This window comes from Protopterus annectens, chromosome 1.part0, assembly GCF_019279795.1.
Source record: "Protopterus annectens isolate FY-2018-M chromosome 1.part0, PAN1.0, whole genome shotgun sequence".
Classification (NCBI taxonomy): Eukaryota; Metazoa; Chordata; order Ceratodontiformes; family Protopteridae; genus Protopterus; species Protopterus annectens.
Window position 1 is genome coordinate 426,870,910 of NC_056725.1, and position 23,234 is coordinate 426,894,143.

Genomic DNA, 23,234 nt, shown 5'->3' on the forward strand with positions numbered 1-23,234 from the left:
TAACAGCACATGCAGAGAAATTATTCAGGACTTATTTTACCTTTATTAATGGGTTACAACACTCTTTTTCAGGCTCTCTCACTTATTTTATATAACAGTACATGCAGAGAAATTATTCAGGGCATTTTATGCCTTTATTATTGGGCTACAACACTTTTTTTCAGGCTCTCTCACTTATTTTATATAACAATACATGCAGAATAATTGCTAACCTGCCTGGTGGCGCAGCCTTAGCAGCCTATCTGCATAGGCTTGCTGATTCGCAGCATGGACACCTGCAGCTGTGAAGTAAATGAAGGGATATTGAGACATACCTGTCCATTATATAGACTACAATAGCAATTCTTACATACTCCACTCCTTGGCTACCTACTCAGTAGTGGGGCATTGTCATTTCCACGGGTCTCCTGTATCCATTGGATCAGTTGGTCCTGCTTCCATCTCTTCAGGTCTGCATGGTGGTGTCTGACCTGCTCACCAGTCTGAGGGACGCCTGTGGCACTGGTGAGATCATGTGTTAAACGGTTCCAAGCTTCCGCTTTGTACTCCGTGCCTTGGAACTGGCCCTGCAGGAGTCTTGCATCATGATGATGGACAAGGAACCAAACCATCAGTTTTGACTCCTCAATGCCCCACCGTTGCGCTCAAAAATGAGAGCCCTCTCCAGCACCAGCCATTCTGACTGCAGATGGGAGCTACAACCAGTTATGGCAATTATTCCCACCTATGGGGCTTAAATATGGCTCATTTCCCGCACTTATTTGTGATTGGCCGGTTTTGAAAATTCTCAGCTGAGTGCAAACCTGCTTAGCACTGAGCAAACTTTCATTAATATGTATTTGTATGTTGACAGTGCAAGAACAACAAAAGCTGTCATGGCTTAGTGGTTCTGTACTTTGATTATGATGCACAGTATCCCGGGTTCGAAGCCTGTTATTGCTTTTTATTTTACTACTGGCTTGACAGGCTAGGAGGTGTGGCTATGTTTAGCCGACTTTGCTCTACGTTGCCCAACGTTGCTCTACATTGCCCGACGTTGCCTGACATTGCGCAGCTCCTCGCAAGCATGTTTTGTTTGCGCTAGTTGACGTGATGCGCAGCTACGCGCAAAGCCATTGCGCTAGTTAAAGCAGTGCTAAGCTATGGGCAATTATTCTTAAATGTGCTTAATACTGGTAAACGTTGCTTATCAGTGCTTCACATTGCTTAAGATAGGTTACTTATGCATTCATTAGTATGCATGACTGTTTCACCTTCTTATATATATTTAAAATATTGTTCACTACATAGGCCATTTCAATGCATTTTAATAAAATTTAAAAGGTAAATGTCAGGAATTATTTTTATGCACAGATTTCCTACTGAAAATGGAAAGGGGAGTGGTGGGACTTGAACCAGGAATGCCTCCTCTTTGTGCGAAGGTTCTACCACTACGCTATTGCTATTTGGCTTAATTTGCATGTTAGTAGTTTATTATCCTCTTCAATGTCTAAACTGCTTACTGTAGCTAAGCAATGGGCACACCCACACACACACGTGCAAATACGGGCAGCTATTTTGGGAATAATAAAAAAAAAAAAATTGTTTTACATTTTATTTCATTTGTACAGGGGTTTTGAATGTGGGGGAGTGCAGTGTTGGGGGTATACACATTTGAGCGGACTTGCTCATATCTGCTGACATTTGCAGATTTAGCCACTTGCAGGGGCATGGATATTTGGACTGCTCGGCAGTCTGACACGCCCCCTGCACTCCTACACGGTCCATGTTAGCCTTAGAGTTGAGTCAGTGCACCCTCATGAATATGCATGGCGCGCTGACGTCATACTCTTAGGCGTCCGTTTCCGAGTAAGACTTAGTCTTACAAGGAGGATTACTGAATCCCCCCCAATACCTTTTATTCTAGCAACTTTCTAAGTTGATGACAGGAATATTTAAAAATTGTCCTTATTTTTGGGCTCCCCCCCCCCATTATTTTTGGCGTTGTCCAGATTTCTTATGCTTAGAGGTTGAGAGGTATTGAGGGACTTTAGTACTGGTGTGGAGAATGCACTGAAACCATCTATGACTTGAAGAGAATAATCGACCAGGGAATTGAAAATGCTGACTAGAGTCTGGCATTACAACTTATGGATTGTTACTGTGCGTTTTCAGCACTGTGGCAGAGTCTTGATTTTAAACATTGAGACAGTAATATTAAGCTCAGAGTAACTTTCCATATATTACATTATTATACCTTTACATGTTTGCAAACACCCATGCATTCATAATATCAAAATGTTTTTACCTTGCCTGCAGTCTCCTTTTGATTTGTGGTAAAGCGCTGTTTTCTACAGTTCATGGCCCTAGTATTTGAATACCTTCTCCAAGTCCCATAATTTTCAGTGAGTCTCTGATAGCCCACTGCTGCTCATTGGAAGGACAAGGATGCAACTTTAAGGAAAGAACAAACAGAATGAGTAGATGCATGCTTGGAGCCCTATGTAGGTTTGCATAATATAAAATAAAATGTGAAGGAACTGAAAAGCAGAGGGCAGTTTTGTATTGGTGAATATGCTTTTCATTTCAGAATCAAATTCTTGTTGAAATAAAGAAAACCACCTAAAATTTCAGTTACTGCCCTGCTATTTTGACTAAATGTACTTTCTTACATTGTTTATGGAACCAAGATATTTAGACCACCTTCAACCTTCCTACCTTCAGTTCGTGCAAGACAGCTCTGTTAAGATAGTATAATGAAAAAATCAAAATGTAGTAGCACAAAGGAACTGCATTAGCAATTAAACTAACAGGTATCATTCTTCATTTTTTTAATTTGTCAAGGACTATGGAAACGTGATAATATGAATGTGTATACTGTGAACTGAAGCATTATGATATGCCTTCTTTTACCTCTTACATACTGAACTGATATTTTACTTCTATAAGCAGCTGTATTTCCATTTCTAGAGGTGCATTTCATATGCACATGTTTGCTTTTTTTGCTTTTAATACTATTTTCAAAGGCCAGCCTAAATGTAATATGTGTCTGATGCAGCATTTAAAGGTTAATGCATGGTAGTAGGTGTATTATATCAACTCCTAAGGCTTTCTAAGCATGGCGAGAAAGGAACTTAACACATATAAAATCATAATAATTATACCACACTATCATCTCACAGATGACACCAACATACCATTTAGTAAACATATCAAATATCTTACTTATTAGATTTTTAAAGGCATAATTAAATAGTTTGGCGCTATGTTTTATTGGTTTGATCATAACATCAGTATACTTCATATAAGCAGCAGCAGGTCAGTTGCAGAAAAAGAGTAGTACAATAAGGCATTCCTATGGGAAATTAATAAGCCTTTTGAATTTAATCCCAAACTGAAAAATGCAGCACTCAGTGTTTAATACCTTCCATGACCTGAAGCCATGTAAAACAAATCCGCATTGTGGGAAGTAGAGTAATTCATGGCTCATTGGGAAGGGTCATTCCCTCCTCTGCTTTCCGTATGGTAACAAAGCTTGTCACAGGACAGCAAACTATAAAAGCAAGCACTGATAATAAAATGCAGTGCTGTCACTGATGAATACAAAAAGCAGTCATTACGTGTGCCCACATCAAATTTATATTTGCAACTGCACTGTCCCCCTGGATCATAAAATAATGCAGCAAATATGGTAATTCTCTGCCAACATGTGAGCATTTAAGTATGGCATGGATTGACTATAAAAAAGCATTTGATAGTATCCCACATTCATGGATAAAAGAGGGCTTAAAAATATATAGGATACACCCTACATTGATCGACTATGTTACAGTGACCATTAAACAGTGGCAGACCACTTTGCAATTAAGCCATGATAAAGGACAGATTATTATCCCTGGGATAAAAATTCAAAGGGGGATATTCTAGGGTGACTCTCTGTCACTGTTCCTATTCTGCCTTGCCATTAACCCATTAAGCTATTTACTTAACAGCTTAAGCCACGGCTACAATTTGGCTCCTAGAAAACAACAAAGTCTAATGACTTCTCATCTTCTCTTTGTCAGTGCTTTAAAACTATATAGCTCATCAGATGAGGAACTGAAAGCACAGCTGCAGGTTGTCAAAACTTTTTCAGATGATATAAGAATTCATTTGTCCTTGATAAGTGTGCAAAACCAACCTTTAAAGCAGGAAAACTGCAGTACCAGGAAAACATCAGTTTGGGACAAGAATGTGATATAAAAGAACTGGAGCAAGAGGGAGTGTATAAATATTTGGGAACTGATGAAGGATCAACAATAAAACATGAACCAATGTGAATAAAAGTTAGCAAGAAATACTTTAGAAGACTTAAATTAATTCTGAAAAGAGCATTGACATCTAGGAACAAAATCCAGGCTATAAACCAATTTGCTCTTTCTGTCCTAACTTATAGTTTTGCAGTGATTGACTGGCCCCAAAACGTGTTGGATAGATTAGATAGGAAAACAAGCAGGATGCTTCATGCTTATAAAAATCAGTGTATACCAATATTATATAGTTCCCGTTCTGAAGGCAGGATGGGTCTCCTTGAAATTGATTACATGTATAGATCTGCAATTGTGGGACTTCACACATATTTGCTGACCTCACAAGATCCAAATGTAGTGAAAGTTTTGAAACGTGGAGAATAAATCTAAGATGACTTCCCTGCTTAGTCTAGAAGAAGCATATTGGCATCAAGTAGGAATGGAAATCAAACCAGAAGTAGATCCAACACATGTGAGAGATGCAACCATATAGCCAAACTGGAGGCTAAGCTCTCTCAACTCAGTACTGGCATAACCAGTCAGGAGGAGAAGGAAACCATACTCACTACAATTCCAGTCTCACATAGACCTACCACGACAGCAAACCAAACACATAATCACACAAAAACATACTTGGAGGCTCTAAATAAAGATCTGCCGAAGCAGCAGAGACCTCCAAAGCAGACACCCAAGCAGCCGCTACCCCAAAACAAAACACGTGCAACACATATCTCACAAAGCCAGTGTGCCAAACAGTCACAGCCCTTAAGACTAAACAACACACCTGATACACTTGTAATAGGTGACTCTATCGTCAGGCACACTGACGTCCAGCTCACCAGGCTGAACAAGGAGAGGGTCATGGTGAGCAGCCTGTCGGGTGCTAGGATCCGCCACATAACACAAGCACTCAGGTCACTCCAAGGCAAGTACAAATATGACTCAGTCATTGTCCATGCTGGTGTGAATGACCTGAGACGTACCTCCCTGGACTACATGAAAAGAGACATAAAGGAGCTCTCTGAGCATGTAGCCCAGGCCGGTATGACCCTGACCTTGAGTAGCATCTTACCCTCACCAAGAATGATGCCACAATATGAAGACAAGATGATCAATTTCAACAATTGGCTTAAGTACTGGTGTCATTCAAAGGGGATCCAATGCCTGTCAGCTTGGGATGATATGCTCGACAAGCCACGATGCTTCGCTAGGGACGGCTTGCACCTGTCACCACTGGGCTTTCGGATATTGGCAAAGGCTCTTGCTACCCCATAGTGCCTTTTTGAGGCAAGGCTCAAAAGACAAACCCACCTCCATAGGTATCACAAGGGATAAGAAACTAAGAGTAATGCTACTCAACGCCAGAAGTCTAAACCTCAAGATGCACGCACTCGAAACTCTCCTTAGCATGGAGAACATCGATATCTGTGCAGTAACAGAAACCTGGTTCAAGGCTCCCGAGAGCACCCCAGCACTACCAGGTTATACCTCATACCATGCTTTTCGCCCCAAAACTTGGACCGAACCACAAAAGGAGGAGTATCGATATTCATCAAAGATACCCACACCTCCAGGTTGGTGGCAAAGCACGAAGCATCAGAGACTATCCATGTGCAACTAACAGTGGGTAAAACTGCCTTCCAGTTTATAGCCTGCTACAGACCACCCTCCCAAACCCAGGAACCCCACTCGGCCTTCCTGAGAACATTGGAAAATATGAAGGTCTCTCCAAACACCATTATATTGGGCAACTTCAACTACCCAAACATAGATTGGGAGCATTACTCTAGCTCCAACACCCTAGCCCAAAGGTTCCTAGAATTTATAAACTCAAATGCTATGGAACAACTTGTTACCACTCCCACAAGAGGGAAAACATACTGGACCTGATCATCACCAACATGGGGACTCTATGCTCCAGACCAGAAGTGTATCCCTCACTGGTAAGATCAGACCATAAACTAATCTCACTGGATATTCACATCCCGACCCCACCCCTGCCCAGAAAACCACAGTGAAAACTTCTCTAAAGCAAATTTTACACTCCTCAAAACTGAGGTGGAATCCTTCAAAGCCCCGGGCCTGTGGAAAATACAGCCCAGACCGCAGAATCCTTTATAAACGCATTCTATGAACACCTTCAGGAATGCATGGATCATCGATCCCAAATAAAACCAAGCCCCAATCCTCCAAAGGCAGTCGTCCTGTCTGGTGGTCCCCAGCCATAAACAAACTATAAAATAGAAGGAGGAAGCTACTAAATGATAAAGCAAAATCCCAAAAGGGAAGGCATCACTGATCAGTATTAGCAAAAACTACGGGCACACATAAAATTGTCTAAGGCCAGCTTCGAGAGAAAAATTGCACAGGACACTAAGGATAATCACAAGGCTTTCTTTAGTTATGTTAGGAACCTGGGTGGTAATTCCCAGATATGCTCACAATTAGTCCAAAATGACAAAAAATACACCGAACCCACAGACATTGCCAACATCCTAGCTGACAGGTTCAGCGCAAACTTCTCACCCCCCTCCCACCAAAAGGGCAAATATTTATCCCAGCAGAGTGCTGCCCCTGACATCTCAGATGCTCAGGTAAGAGCCGCCCTCTCCAAAGCAAAAAACACAGCATCAATGGGACCAGATGGTGTCCCGGGCTGCGTCCTACATGAACTCAAAGAAGAGCTAAACCCAAACATAAAACTACTGTTCAATCTCAGCCTTACTACAGGATATGTGCCCAAAGTGTGGCGTACAGCAACAGTGGTCCCTCTCCATAAAGGTGGTGCCTCAACGGATCCTGGAAACTATCGCCCCATAAGCCTGACTAGCTTGGTCTGCAAAGCTATGGAAAGAATCATCATGGACCTCATAAATAAAGATATTGGGGACCTACAAACACTGGATCCTACCCAGTTCGGCTTTGTTAAGGGCAGATCCTGCCTCTTAAACCTGGTTGATTTCTTTGAAACAGTCACCAAGGCCATTGACGAGGGGAAGGTGGTCCACACAGCCTACCTGGACCTCGCAAAAGCCTTCGATACAATACCCCACTCGGGCATTATAGATAAGCTCACCAGCTTAAATATAAACCCCTATGTCACTAGATGGATTGCAAACTGGCTCAAGGACAGAACCCACATGGTTAGAATTGCTGGAGCCATGCCAGACTCCAAACCAGTTACAAGTGGTGTCCCACAAGGCTCAGTCCTGGGACCTCTCTTGTTCGGTATATATTTCTCAGAGGTACAGGCCAACACGGAAGGACTGTGGCTGACCAAGTTCGCAGATGACTGCAAACTGGGTGCCATAATCGACTCTCCAGCCGACACAAGCATCCTCCAAAAGGGCCTCATAGAAACAGACAACTGGTGCCAGAGCCATGGCCTCAAGCTAAATGCCAAAAAGTGTATAGTCATCCCCTTTGGCAAAAACAAAGTGCCCACAAATTACCACATAGGTGGAAATCCATTAAGTACAGAAGAAGTAATTAGGGACCTGGGGACCCAAGTTGATAGCAATCTCTCATTTGACAACCACGTGGCCAAAGTGGTTAGAAAAACATTTTATATAGCCCACCTAATCATGAAGGGATTCACATCTAGATCAGGGGAGGTCATCGTGCCTCTTTACTCATCCCTCATCAGGCCCATAATTGAGTACAATGCCCCTTTTGGGATGTACCTTACCAGACACCTGCAGCAACTGGAAAGACCCCAAAAGTACCTCACCAAGAGGATCAAAGGGCTCAAACAGATGCCATATGCTGCCCGGTTAAAGAAACTCCAGCTCTACTCAGTGGCATACCGCCTGTTCAGAGGAGATCTGTGCCTGGCGTATAAAGCCATGTCCAACCTGGAATTAATCGACATGCTGCACCCCAGAAAATCCAAATCCCTTGAGCTACGCTCGAGAGACTTGAACCTCAGCACTGAAATAAATAGGACATGCTGGAGGGACAGATTCATAACCCAGAGGCTCCCTTCACTCTGGAATAAAATCCCAGTCCAGGTTAGGCAGAGTCCCTCATTGACTCTCTTCAAGAGGAATCTTGATGAGTGGATGGGAGATCGTAGGTTTACCCCGGGTATCACTTCTGTGTCACTGTTAGACAGAGGCACAGTATACTAACCTCGAAAAAGGGCATAGCAAAATTAATTTAAAATGGTTGGCGAAAGCCAAACACATTCTGGCTAGGCTTATAAATGCCCTAGGGCAGATAGCCTAGTATGAACCTATGAACCTATGAACCTATAAAAATCAGGCAGCAACTGAATGTGCCAAAAAACAAAAGAAAGAATGTAAGGTGAATGACCAGATGAGAAGGCAAGAAATGTGGAAAAAGCATAAGTATAGTTTCAAGTATAGAAAACTTTTGGAAGAACCTCGTGTGGGCAGACTCAAAAAACTCTAACTATTCTCTGCCTCATATCGCCTACTTAGAGGCAATCTCTGCTTGACTTACAAATCCATGTCTGATCCAGCTCTGTTAGAAATGCTACATCTAAAGAAATCCCAATCCCTCTGCACCACATGCTCCAGAGACCTTAACCTCACTACCACAGTCAACAGAACAAGTTGATGGGACAGATTCATAACCCAGTGACTGCCCATGCTATGGAATAGACTTCCCTTACATGTCAAATAGAGCACTCACTGGCCCTCTTCAAGATAAATCTTGATTTGTGGATGGGAAATAGAAAATTCACCCTGGGGATCACTCCAGTGGCTCTACTCGACAAAGGCACTGGGAACTAAGGTCGGGTGGCACAATGTCAGGGTAATCATATAGGCTAGGCTTGTAAAGGCTCCAGGGCCATTAGCCTAGTACACACCTATGAATTTATGAACCTATGCTGATCAGGAAAGAATGCAGGAATGGTTAAGGAGTGGTGAATTCAAACCAAGAGATGAAAGGTTAATATTGGCAGCACAAGGTAGTGGGTTACATACACCCTGGTTTACAAAGTCCCTTGAACATGTGGAGAAACAGACGAATGCAGGTTTTGTAAAACCAAATTGGAAACAGTTGCACACCTTATAGCTGATTGTGACATACTAATGGCAGAAGGACTGTATACTGAAAGGCATAATAATGTAGCAAGACTGTTGCACTGGGGATTGTGCAAGCATTATGGTATTGAAGTGGCTGAAAAACACTGGAAACATGAGCCACAAAGCACCATAGAAAATGATGAAGTTTATATCACATGGGATCACCCATTACCAACAGTTCAAAAGATAGATGCTAGAAAACCAGATACAGTGGTCCAAGAAAAGAAGACAAAAGTAGCACTGATCATTGAAATTGCTATACCCAGTGACTACAGTGTCTTGCATACAGAGAGACACAGAGTCATAAAACATTAGGATCTGCAGGCAGAAATGAGAGCAAAGTGGAAGAAAGATACCCAGACATTTCCAATAGAAATAGGAGCAACGTGTCTTATAAAATAGAATCTTCAATTGTATTTAGATATGTTACCAGTCCATGTAACCCCGTATGAACTGCAGAAGGAGTCATTACTGGGCACATTGCAGGTGCTGCGAAGAGCACTTTTGGCTGATATCAAAGATTGAAACAATACTAATTTCATGAACTTTAATCATACTTTGAGTTAGGAATGGGGTCCATTCCTGTCATAGTATTAGAAACCCAAAACATTTGGAGAAATAAAAAAGACTGAAACCATATAAGTCAACATTCACATAATTCAGTGCAGGATCAGAACATTGTTTGCATATAAGCCATTTTGTGATACCGACCATAAATAGCAACAGACAAGAATAATTCACTACTAAAAAAAGTAAACTTGCCCAATAAGTAGTAATTATGTTGAGATACAGAATCAAAAGGCCAGTTTGAATACAAAAAAAAAAGATGACAGCTGTCATACATATTGGATTAAAGAGTTAGAGAATATAGATGATAGTTGTCACATGTATGAAATCAAAGTGTTGGCAAATATATAGCAATATTATAAAATTGTTGGTTGAATATTCACAATGGTAACAGTTGTGGTTATTTACTTTGAAAGTTTAATGTAAGATCATAGTTTAATTATAGCTTAATGCTTTTATACCAAAATACCATCCCATTCATCTTATGGCCCCAGTAGATGGACAATATCATTGGTAGCTTCTAACTCATAATCCAAAAATATATTCTTCTGTAACACATGCACTGTACATAAGAATGTGTTCCACAATCCCTATCAACAAGTGCTGGAAGTCTGATAAATTATATTTTAATAAATGGACAAGCTATGGTACTAAATGATGAACATTTAAAGATTATGCCCAGTGCAACATGAGCTCTCCTTCAATGCACAAAACTTCAGACTGTTTTGCCACTGGGACTGTTTTGTTATGGTGAAACACAGGATTTGATATATCATCAACTGGTACTCTTGTAAGTATAGATGTTTCCCTAGTCAAATAAAGTATGATACATAGTACAAAAATTAGCACATCAGGTAAGATAGCACTAAAAAAAAAAGATATCGCACAATGACAACTCTGAGCTATATTTTGGTGCATACTTTTAGAGGAACAAACATATGGTGTGCTGTTAGTGTCTTCACAATTACATAATTAGTCATCATTAATAAGCAATAGCATGGGCAACAAACATGCAGAAATCTACTACATAACAGATGCTTTTCACAGGCGAATATTTATCAAACCGGTAGCAATTTAGTCCAGTACAAACCATTAGCCAACACAAACTGGTTGTATTTGTTTTTAGTTATTAATTGTTGGAGTGCTGTTTAATTGAACAGTGTAGAATAGATGTCATGTAATCTTTGTCTATGTAAATGTTACACATTGAAGTCATGTGGCTTTGATAAAGTCTTAACTAATGAGACCATAAAACTGCTCAACTAGCATTAAATTTGTACTCTAGGAGACATTTCCAGTGCACAAGTTTGCTGTATTTAAATGTGTTATTTAAATATGTGTGCAGACAGCACTTGCAAGCACGTAACTGTTTTTGTGCATGCATTAGAGCTGGAATAAATGAGCTATCACATACATGTTAGACTAGAGCTATAAGGGTGCAGCTGCTGGTGTACTCTGCTGACACGGTACCATGTTTATGTCAGGCTGCAAATACATAATGGTGCAACAGCAATAACTACTGTTAATGGCATGAATGGAAAGCAGTAAACATACACAAATAAAACTTCTTAAGGAAGCAGTAATAAAAAATTACTATAAACTTTAGCATTTATACTCATAGGAGAAGAGTAAGGCTGTTTTAGAATATAAACAAGACCCAGATTTGGGTATCTGACCATTCTGATTTGTAATGAGCAAGTATCATTCAGTGCCACCATTAACAGTAATCCAGATAACAAAAGATGATGATGGTGAGGAAGAAACATAAACAATGTCCCAAAAATAAATAAATAAATAAAATAAAAAATGAAGAAGGATCAATTCATAGAGACTTTATATTGTATGGTGATGAGAAAGGAAGTTGAAAGAAAGGATACATTGAGTTAAATGGTCTACAGAACCATGATGTAAACTTGAATAGTGAAAAGCACATTTTTATTACAAGGAATTTCTAGACTCAATAGAAGCTGTGTTATAGTGGCATCCATGACAGACTGCTAACTTCATGATGTTTTATTAGCCTTACATAAAACATTCAGGAGTAATCAGAAATATAATGAGGTTATAATAGTTTTTTGCACTAGTGATGTTGGAAAAACCACCTCTGATAAATGTGTAAACGGTGTGAAAGTTATCATAGGTACGAGTATTGAGAAAGATTTTACTGTGGACTTCTCTGACATCTTCTATCCACTAAATTTGGTCCTGTTCTGGGAAAAAAAATTACCAACAGTTTTAAAAGTAAAACTTGGGAAATATGTTTATATAATTGTATTGAATGTTTCTAGTTTATTTATTCATTATTTATTTAAAATTTGTTTACTGGGAAAGTCCTATTAGGTGGGTGCCCATTTTCACCGGAGGCCCGAGGAGAAAAGCTCCAGAGACAATTAGCATATTACATTAGCTTACATTAGTTTATTACAGAGCAACAATGCATGTTTTCACATACAAGAAAGAACATACAGTAATGGATAACAGATCATTTTATGTATATTAAATGAAACATATTTGCACATTAATTACAGACAAAATATTATTAAGGAGACTATATACATGAGACAATGGTCTTTAGAATTATATGATTCAGATAACTATGATTCTGCTTGATAGTTAAATATGTTTTATTATAATGTACTTAGTATACATATCTAATAGTACAGGGTTGAGAGAGGGAGAGTAGGAGATAGAAACTTATGTGCTTATTAGTAAAGTGTGGGGTATGTATAGGGAAGAAGCAGAAGGGAGAAAGAAAAGTTAGAGGACTGTATAGTAATAATTGTAGTGTAAGATATAGGTAAAAGAGGCAAGAAATTATTAATTGTGTAAAATATAACAAGAAGATGGAGGGTAATGCTGTTACAGTTACAAACTGAGGAGCTATTTGGTAAACCTAGTGTAGAACATGAGCAGAGCTATATATTTTTTAGATATGTTTTAATAGAGTGTGCGAAGGATTTGAGGGGTGTGTCTATCCTCAGATGTGGGCATAGTGTTCCAAATTTTAGCTATGGAATAAGAATACAGAGAATAGTCAGCGGATTTAGTTGGTTTATGAGCAGTGAGTTGAACTTGGTTATTTGATTGCAGTTGCCATTTAGGGGAATGCTTTTGTAGTATAGACTTTAAGGTTGGACAGGTGGCTGGGTAATGAATAATTTTATTTGTGGTGATTAGCTGAATATATTTTAGGTAGTTGGATAGTTCAATCCAGTTAAGCATTTTCAGTGCAGTGCAGTGGTTGGTATGGCAGTGAGAATTTAATGCAAATCTGGCTATTGTATTGTAACATTTTTTTTGAGTAAGAGAGATTTAAAGATTAGTGAAGATGGGGCTCTGTAAAGAAAAGAAGGCTAACGACAACTATTTGCAAGGAAGTATCTGGATGTGGAGGTGAGGAAGTTTCTAGCTCTGTAGAGTAAGCCTAGTTTTGCTGTGTTTTTTGATGGCATTTTGTATGTGTAAATCAAATTTAAGGTTGTCGTCTGTGGTCATGCCTAATAGTTTTGTATTGGTTACCACTTCCATAGTGGTATTATTGAGGGAATATATTTTAAAGTTGTGTTTTTCATGAGACAGAGATTTAGGATATAAAAGTAAAAGTTTAGCTTTCTTTGGGTTAAGCAGGATATGGGAGTTTTGTAACCATTTCTCAGTGGCAGTGAGGGATTATTGTGTAATTTGGTTGAGGTGTGTATGGTTGTAGGAAGAACATATAAGTGTTGAGTCATCAGCGTACTGTATGAGAGAAGCATGTTGTGTGCAAGTATGAAGACAATTTGTAAGGATATTATAGGAGAGGACCAAGAACTGATCCTTGTGGGATGCCAGTGTTCACAGGGAGAAATGGTGAGAGCACTGATTGCAATTTTACTGATTGGCATCTATCAGTGAGATAACTCTTGAAACAGTTTAGGATATTTGGTGTTAGAAACAAGTATGACATTTTATAGGGCAAAGAATATGGCAGAGACAAGTTGACTAGTTTAGATACTTTTAAGAACAGCCTAAGACACTTATTATGGGAAAAAGTGTTTTGGTATATTGGCAGGCTAGAAAGGCATGAATGCCCCTGCTTGAAATATTTGTATGTATTTTTGTACATATGTATTTCTGGCTTTGTTCACTTTATCTGTGAAGGCTATAAGAACTGTATTTGTGCTACAGGATAGTCAAAAGTCACACTGGGTTTGAGTTAGACATTTTTCTTCATTGAGGTATTGTAGGAGTTGCTTTTGGATGCATTTTTTCTTAGATTTTAGAGAGGGGGGATAGGATAGCTATTGGTCTGAAATTAGTGATGTCTGTAGAAGTACTGCCTTTATGGAGGGGAATGATATTATATTTTTCCAAATTTTGGAGACATAGTTTTCCTGTATTGATAATAGATATATGGGGCAACATATGACACTTGCTCTTATTTTAAGGAATTAACTGGGTAGATTATCTGCAGAGGCAGAGCAGATTTTTAGTTTGCTAAAGAGGTTTTTAATATAGACTGTAGATACTGATTGTAGTGTAAATGAAGAGGCAATTGTTGTTTATTGTGTGTGACCTGCAGTACTATGACTAAATTGTTTTGTAATAGATGTTATATGGTCTACAAAGTAGGAATTAAGTTGTGTAGCAGTGTCCAGAGGTATATTATTTGGGCATGGATTGGGATTATATTTTTGCCATGGTTGCAGTATTTTCTTGATAGTTGACCAGAATTTCTTGGGACTGGCTTTGCAATTATTTTGGGGTTCACTGCAATATGTATTTTTTTATCAGAGATTATCTGTCTTTTGGCCTGGATATGAAGACGTTTATATTGTTGGAGGTTTTGTGTGGTTTTGTTTGTCTCCCAGTTTTTCCAGGCTTTGTCTCTAGTTTGCATTGGTCTTCTTGTAGTGTTAGTTAACCAGTGTGCATATTTTTTCAGTATTTTATTTCTGGAGGAGTGCCATTTTATTTAAGGTGTTAAAAAAGATTGAATTAACTTTCTCAATTGCGTCATCTAGTGGGAAATTTCTTTTATATTCCAATTTAGTGAGGAGAGGATACTGTTGAATGTCTGAGGGATAAATTTGCTGTTTTATGAATAGTTTTTATAGTTTGTTGTTTTGGTGGATTTTGTGTGTGACATTTGGAAAAGACATGGAGATGGTCACTGAGGGGATTTGATAGGGTTCCAGACAAGGTAAATTTAGTGGGATCAGATATTAAGGTACAGTCTAGTATGGAATTTGAGTTTTTGCTAAAGTATGTTGGAGTGTTTATCAATTGTTTATATCCAAAAAGATCTATGGTAAATAGGGAACTAAATGATGATGGAATCTTAAGGGCTACATGTTTAAGTTGGATGGGAGGGGTTTAGTATTATTGATTGGGTATGACTGGATAGTATAAATGTAGACATAAAAGGAGTGGGTGGGAATTGGGGGAAGGGGATGGGGCCAAAGTGGAGCCTGAACTGAGTGAGGGAGGAACAGATTGGGGCCTGAACTTTGTGTATGCACTTATAAAAAACTATCTATTGGGAAGGACTTAGTTTGTGAAGGTAAGCATGCTGGTGGTTAGTGCATTAGTACAGCATTCAACATTTATAATAGACCATTTCTATTATTTTTTTAATGCAATGTTCCTTACAGTACAGTGAAGAAACTGGATAGAAAGGAGTTCACTTGGGTTATGGGGAAGAGAAGTGATTTTGAATTTGGAGCCACAAAGGCAAAAGTAGCTGAAGAACAACTGAGATGAGGGGAAGACCAATCAGGTACTTCAGTGGACTGCAGGTACTCTCCACACAGATGGTTTACCACCAAATACAATCAGTGAGCTAAAATGTTTATGAATATAAAGACAAGGTATTTGAAAACTAAATGCGTGATGTGAGTCACAATGTTTAATTTTATTGTTAAGGGGTTTTATTGCCTTTCCAGGGAAATTCTACCCTGCTAGGGTAAAAATGCTAATGTGTTAATTTAGCTTCACCTTCAGCAATATAAGGTCTGTGGGTGGAGGTAGGAGTGTCCCTCCAACAGATTCAGCACTACAGTACAGAACACACTGATGCAGAAGTGAGGGAAAATAATTAAGTTTAGTTTGATTCTTGGAAACTGCCTTATTACACAGATTTTAACTGAATGTATTGCTTCTTTTGTACTTACGCAACTGAAGGTGGAATTCATCTGTTTGTTTGGCAGTGTGATTATGTTAACATTTTCAGCAGCAATTGTCAGACATACTATGTACTCAGTACACTGGGTATGAGAGAGAGAGAGAGAGAGAGAGAGAGAGAGAGAGAGAGAGAGAGAGAGATTAACAAAATAGGAATGTTTGATGGTTGAACTGGGCAGGCAAAGTACTATTTGCCTCTAAATGTGACTTTTAAGCACTTTTGAATAAGCAGTTTGATTTTTAACAAATATGAAAAAGCAGACAATTGCCTGACATTTTTCACAAACAAAATTGTCTCATATTATTGACAATAGACTAGACTAGCCAGTAATTGTGCTGTTCATAAAACAGAAAATCAGGTACTACAGGTGAAAACTTTAGCAGAAGCCAGTAGAAAACATGCAAATATATATGCCAGAGAGTAGCAGCATAGATAAAAATAACATTTTACCAGGTGGCATTTAGTTATGAAAAAAAATTGTGTATAAGTACCATATTTCTGCAAGGGGCAAATTACACTTGAGTTGCATTGCTAAAATGAAACTGGACAAATATTTAACAAAACAAACAAATAAATTAATAAATATAAACAAACAAACAAACAAATTAAATAAATAAATAAACGAGGGGGAGGGTGTAGAACATCTCTTCAATACATTAACAGAAAGAATGACACTAGGAGAACATTAAAATGTTTACTAACCAATAGCCATAGATTCAATAATATGTCAAGTGAGTTTGAAACCAGAAATAACACTGAAAGTTACAATGGGGTGTTTGTGTCAGAGAATTGATTTGGAAAAATGCACGCCCCACTGCATGTTACAGGATTTTTGGGATATTATAGATTTAGAACTAAGAGGAATAAGGTGAACTTTCTATATATGGGATATTATTACTTTTTGAAAATGTTCTGATTGATTTGATAATGAAGTAATTGTAATCTTCATTACCTTTGGAGGTGAAACATGGAGCACTGCAGTTCTTTATAGAATTCCAAATATGTAATCTGAGGAAGAAATAGAACTTTTAAGAACTAGGTACAAACAAAAAGACATTTAAAATTGCTGGTGATCTAAATGCTGCTGCCATAAAGTAACCTTCTGTCAGTACATCAAGCATGCTCTAACTTTTTGGTGTTTGCCATCCAGAATCATTTCACTCAAATTGTATCTGAGAATAAACATGATAACAGAGTGCTTGATTTTAACATGGGTTAAAGGTTTTTATTCAAGTATTTATGTAGTCACTGAACCCACTGGAAACTTTGATCGTGCTTGTGTTTCCTGGATAACACATATAAACAATAGTTATAAAGCTAACAACTCAGAGAGGAGCAGGCAACTCAGTCGTGGTGACTATCAGAATAAAAGCAAAGAAACTGAGGAATGAGGCCAGTGAAATGTAATTGTTAATAAATTAGAGTATTGATGAAAATGGAATATTATGACTTTATTAATTCCATTATTGAGAAATATATACTTGTATCAACAAGCAAATCAAACTCAAAATCTGAGGCTAAAAACATTCACTCATGGTAGAGACAATTAAATTACATGTAGCATATATTAAGAAGAAAAATACATATTTGGCGAAATTATAGAAAATTTCCATCAAGCAGAAATTAATTCAGATCCATACAAACTTCTAAAGCTTTTAGATGCTTAATTAGATAGTCAAAAACATAGCATGAGTTAACATTTGTTTGACACACAGTAACAGCAAAGCTTTTTATAAGTATGTTACTGAATATGCAAATGTTATTTATTTTATTTATTTAACATTTACTGACCAGGAAAGTCTGACCTGTACAGAGCCTATTTTCAGCAGAGGCCTGGGGAGAAATGCTCCAGATGCATGTCTTTAGAATGTAGCAGGAAACTGGAGTTCCCAGAGGAAACCCACACGAATGGAGGGAGGACATGCAGACTCCGCACGGAAGGTACCCCAGCTGAGATTCAAACCAGATAATCTCTTGCTGTGAGATGACAATGTTAACCCCTGTTCCACTACACCACCCTTAAAGTATATGAGAGGAAATTGATAATGCATTTATTACTAACCTACTTAAACTTGCTGATATCTTTAGTAGTAACCTTTTTCTCATACAGATGATGTATCTATCACCTCCTTGGATATGATAATTCTTGAATGATAGTAGTGAATCATTTCCAACTGTTAAGTCACAGGACATATATATAAGCCATGATAAGAATAAGAACAAATGCAGCTTCATGTCCAGGTTGGTTAACCAGATATTTTTTAACAAGAACTGCTAAGGCACTTGTGCTGTGCATAACTTGTGTGTTCTAAGAAATATTACTGGGTGTATTTACAAATGTCTACAATAAGTGGTGCTATTGTGTATGCATTGCAGTGCACCATACACATGATAGTGCACTATTTTATATTCATTAAATGGCTTTGCACTTAGTGTAGAGCCTCGAAATAAGGCTAAACAGCAAAGCATAAGTAGCCAAATTACATTCTAATTAACCAATCCAAAACGGCGGATATCTTCAGGAACCTATAAAGCAATTGTGTACATTTAGTAGCCTTTTGCTCTGAAATACAAATCTCCTTGGAATACAGTCATGGAAAAAATGTTAGGGCCATCATTAACCTATATGGGCAATAGGCTTTAATTTAAGATGCTGCTGCTGCTGCTGCTGACAGACCTCAGCCAAGAAGAAGAAGGGTGTTTAGACCCCGTTTGACATATCATAGACTGCATGACATAGAAACTGTGCAGAAAGGGAAATACTAGAGGAAATATGCAACCTCAGCTGCCCTCACCTGAGGCCTCAGGGAAATCATGGAACCTATTCCAGTGGAAACAAATGTATGTGTAGCATTACATATGCAAGCTACAGGTACTTTCCCGAGACCCACATGGGATATACTAGGGATATCACAGATCTCAGCTTCTAGAATTGCATTTTCTAAATGCAGTGCTACAACATGTACGGGAGCATATCTGATTCCCATGCACCTCAGGGGAGAGAGCAAGAAAAGTGCAGGCATTTTATGCAATAGCAATCCTCCGTGAAGTGGTGAGGGCCATAGATTGCACACACATAGAAATAAAAGCCCCACCCTGTGAACAGGGAAGTAGGTACATTATCGGGAAAGGATATCACTCTGTAAACTGTCAGGTTGTGTGTTATGCCCAGGGTATCTTCTGCAGTCTGTGCAGGTAGCCCAGGAGTTTTCACAACTCGCACACATAGTGTGCCTGTGAGCTGTACACAAGGTTTGCTAGGGGTGACTTTCCACAATGACATCTAGTGAGGGATGCAGATTATGCACAGGAACCTTGGCTCATAGCACCCATGAGAAACCCACACAACCCCACTGAGCAAGGATACAATGATTCCTATGCTCAGACTAAAAATATCATAGAAAGCATATCTGGCTTGCTGTAATCAAGGTTTTGGTGTCTAGATACATCATGAGGTGTCCTGCAGTATGACCAGTAACCTCTGCCCAAATACTCATAGTCTTCCATGTTGCACAAGAGATATTTATCAGGAAACAACTTCAACAAGTGCAACAAGTGGCAAGACCACAGGCAGGTCCAGCAGCTCCAGCAGATACAGATGAGGAGTCTGAGGGAGAACCATCAGCTGCAGATGGTGCTGGGAGATGTAGGCATGTACATTATGCCATAGCTTTGGCTAAGAGACAAAGTAATGCACACACACTCTGACTGCCTAAGTGAAAACCTAAGATCCTAAGCATATACAAATATTAAACCTGAGGTCTGTAAAAGTCCACAACATTTTCTTAACCATGTAATGGTTGTGCTCTGTTAGCATCAGGCAGAGGCAACTCCCAAGGATACATCTTGTAGCTGTAGCATTTATAAGGTAAGTGTGGAACCTGTATGGAAAAACAAAGAGGTATATAACTGATTAATGTCATATGCAAATATGTATATATCCCTAAGAGGGAACATGTCTCAGGTGTACAATAATGTCAGTAATAGCTTATGAATGATGTTTGCAATATACAGCTAGGGATTTTGCTCAATACTATGAAGCAACCATTTCAGTTAACCACTGCATATAAGCACGTGAGTAGGTCAGTGGTAGCATCATTTAAACAAGCATGCCAATAAGCAATAATTAAATATCTGCTTTGAATGCATTACTAAGAATGCTAAAAGAAATATAAAATTAAGGGCAACAATTACATAACCAATCATTCACAAATGAGTAGGAGTGATTAATAAAGGCATTTTGTTTGCAATACACTTACATTTAAGCAAGATTCTGCGTAAGCAAGCATTAGCTATTCACTCTGTGTATCAGACATATATGTAACCCTAATTCACAAAGAAATGTGAAAAGGGCAGGGCACAGTTAGCATCACTTGAATGGGGTGAGGGGGTAGAAAGGTAAGGCTGACACCAAAGACGTGAGTGTGTTTGAGAAACAAAAAATGTATTAATTGAGTGTCCAGTTGTCAGGGCCAGTAGCAAGATATGTGTATCAATCAGATCAGTCAGGACTAGTGTTTAGATAATGTGTGTGTGCGTGTGCGCACTCGCGTGTATGTGTGTGTGTGTGTTTGTGTGTGTGTGTGTGTGTGTGTGTGTGTGTGTGTGTGTGTGTGTACATGCATGTGTGCACATGTGTGCGTGTGTGTGTGTGTGTATACATGCATGTGTGCACGTGTGTGTGTGTGTGTGTGTGTGTGTGTGTGTGTGTGTGTGTGTGTGTGAGAGATGGTATGGGCAAGTTTTTGTTCAATGTGTGTGTCTCTGCATGAACACAGCCAAGCACTGTGCTGACACTACATCCTGGTATCTTGGACAGTTGTAAGCCATGCATGGTAGAGTAGTCAGTTCAGAATCATCATCCATAACCACAAGACCTACCTCTGACAGAAATTGTACTTATAGTTCCATGGCCCTGGCTAGAAGTTGGAGTGCCACCTGAATGCGAGTGATGTCTGTTGGATGAGCTCTTTTCATGACTACTTCCAGGTCCATGATGACATGGTCTACCATATCTGGATGTGGACATTGCAATCACTGAAAGAGCACTGGAAATAGTGCCAATATGATTGCAGGATCTTGCAAGGCCATGTCAGCTAACATCGGATGATGTAGTGGCTCTCTGGCCACATGGATGCCGACCCTCTCCCAGCAAATGTTCCATTACAGATGTTGCCCTATCCAGTGTGTCATTCATCCTGTCCAGTGAATCACCCACACAGTTCAGACAGTCCAGCACAATAGAATGCACAATGTTTAGTACTTGCACTATTTTGTCTGAGGCAGTGGTTGAATGTACCTGTGCTTCCGTGATGAAACTACACACACATCATAAGGCAGCTACTGATACACCGAAATCAGGATGAGGGTAAACAGCAGGTCTCCTCTGAACACATCTGCCCACCTCTGGAGAATCAACCAGTTCTTCAGCTGGAGTAGCCACACTGCTCTGATCAACTGTGCCATCCTTATTCTGTCCTACAGCTGAGGTTTCTGTGTTGTGGGTATGCCAAGGTATACTAACTGTGTCTGAAATATGGGCAGAGGATGTTGGAAGAACAATCTCACTGTTAAGACTGATCATCTGCATCCTCATACTATGCCTCTTTATTGCCACCACCATCATCATCAAAGGCTACCAATACTCTGATATCAGGTGGTAGGAGTTCCACAGTGCAACTGGTAGGGTTACCTATGATAAATAATCAACACAACGAAGAGAGAAACAGAATACATTGTGATGAAAACATATATTAAAAAATAATAGATGCTAATGCAATGCAAACAAGACTTTTAATGTATACATGCATCTATCTTATATACATTAATAAGAATAAAAGACGTGCTTTCCTTGTGCAGGTGGTTGTGCAAACTTGAACCAGATGAGCTTACATATAAGAAAGGGAGATGAAACATGGCTGATAAGCATCACAACACAAATGACACATGAAAAAGAAAGCAATCCCCTTGACAGCTGCAGAATTGTATTTATTTATTTGATTTTGTTGACCAGGAAAGCCAACTGGGCTGAAATGAGCCCATTTTCAGTGGAGGCCTGGGGAGAAAAGCTATACAAACAAAATACAAGATGATAGACATTTATTAAACAGGATTTACAAAGAGTGTAAAACATAAAACTCACATGGAACATTATATAATTATGTGGCTCAGAACTTATTAAAATGTTATTTGACTCATGCCAAAGTAAAACAGTAAAATAGAATTAAGCAGACAAGACAAACTATGCAATTATACTTGCTAAATTATTCTATACAAACTAGACAGACAAACTATGCAAATAAAATGTATACAATTATTCTTATACCAGGGAGGAGATACATGAGCTAGAATGTACATTTCATGGGTGAACTTAAGTTGGAAGAATAAAGATGAGTATAGGGACTGATGGAGTCAAGCAGGTAATCAGGTTATACAAGATTGGGAGATTGTGCATGAGTAAAGCCATTGAGTGGAAAGATATTTGTGTAGAGACTTTTTGAATAAGAAGGCACTACTAATAGCCCGGAGAGCAGGTAGAAGTGTGTTCCAGAGTTTAGCTACAGTAAAAGGGTAGAGATGCTGACCAGCAGGGAATTTTGGTCTGTTTACTTGGATAAGATATTGATTTTCAGATCTGAGATGTCTATTAGGTTGATGAGTCAAAAGGGAAGCAAGGGCTGGGCAGGTTTATAGATAATTTTATGTGCTATAGAGAGTTGAATGTTTTGCATTGGTTACAAACTTTTGTTATAGCAGGTGTCCATCTTAGATTTTAAGCAGGACTGTATGCTTGTGAGAATGGGAGCACTATACAGGAAAGAAGGTAGAAGAAATGTTGAAGCAAGAGTTTTTCTAGTGGAGTAGTTTAAAAAGTGTTTATGTCTATAAAGGGTGCTGAGTTTTTGGTGAGGTTTTTTAATATTGTTGTGGATGTGCTGGTCAAATGTTAAGTTATCATTTATGGTAATGCCAAGTAGCTTGGTATAGGGGACTACCACTATGGCAGTTTTGTTAAAAGACTAAATGATGAATTCAGATTTGTTAAGAGTGGTGTTCTTTTTGGGTGTGAAGAGCAGGAGCTTGGTTTTATTAGGGTTAAGGGCAAGGTGATTGTTGATCATCCAGCTTTTGGTTGTGGAGAAAGCGTTTTGGGTCTTAGTCAGAAATTCAGATTCTGAGGTG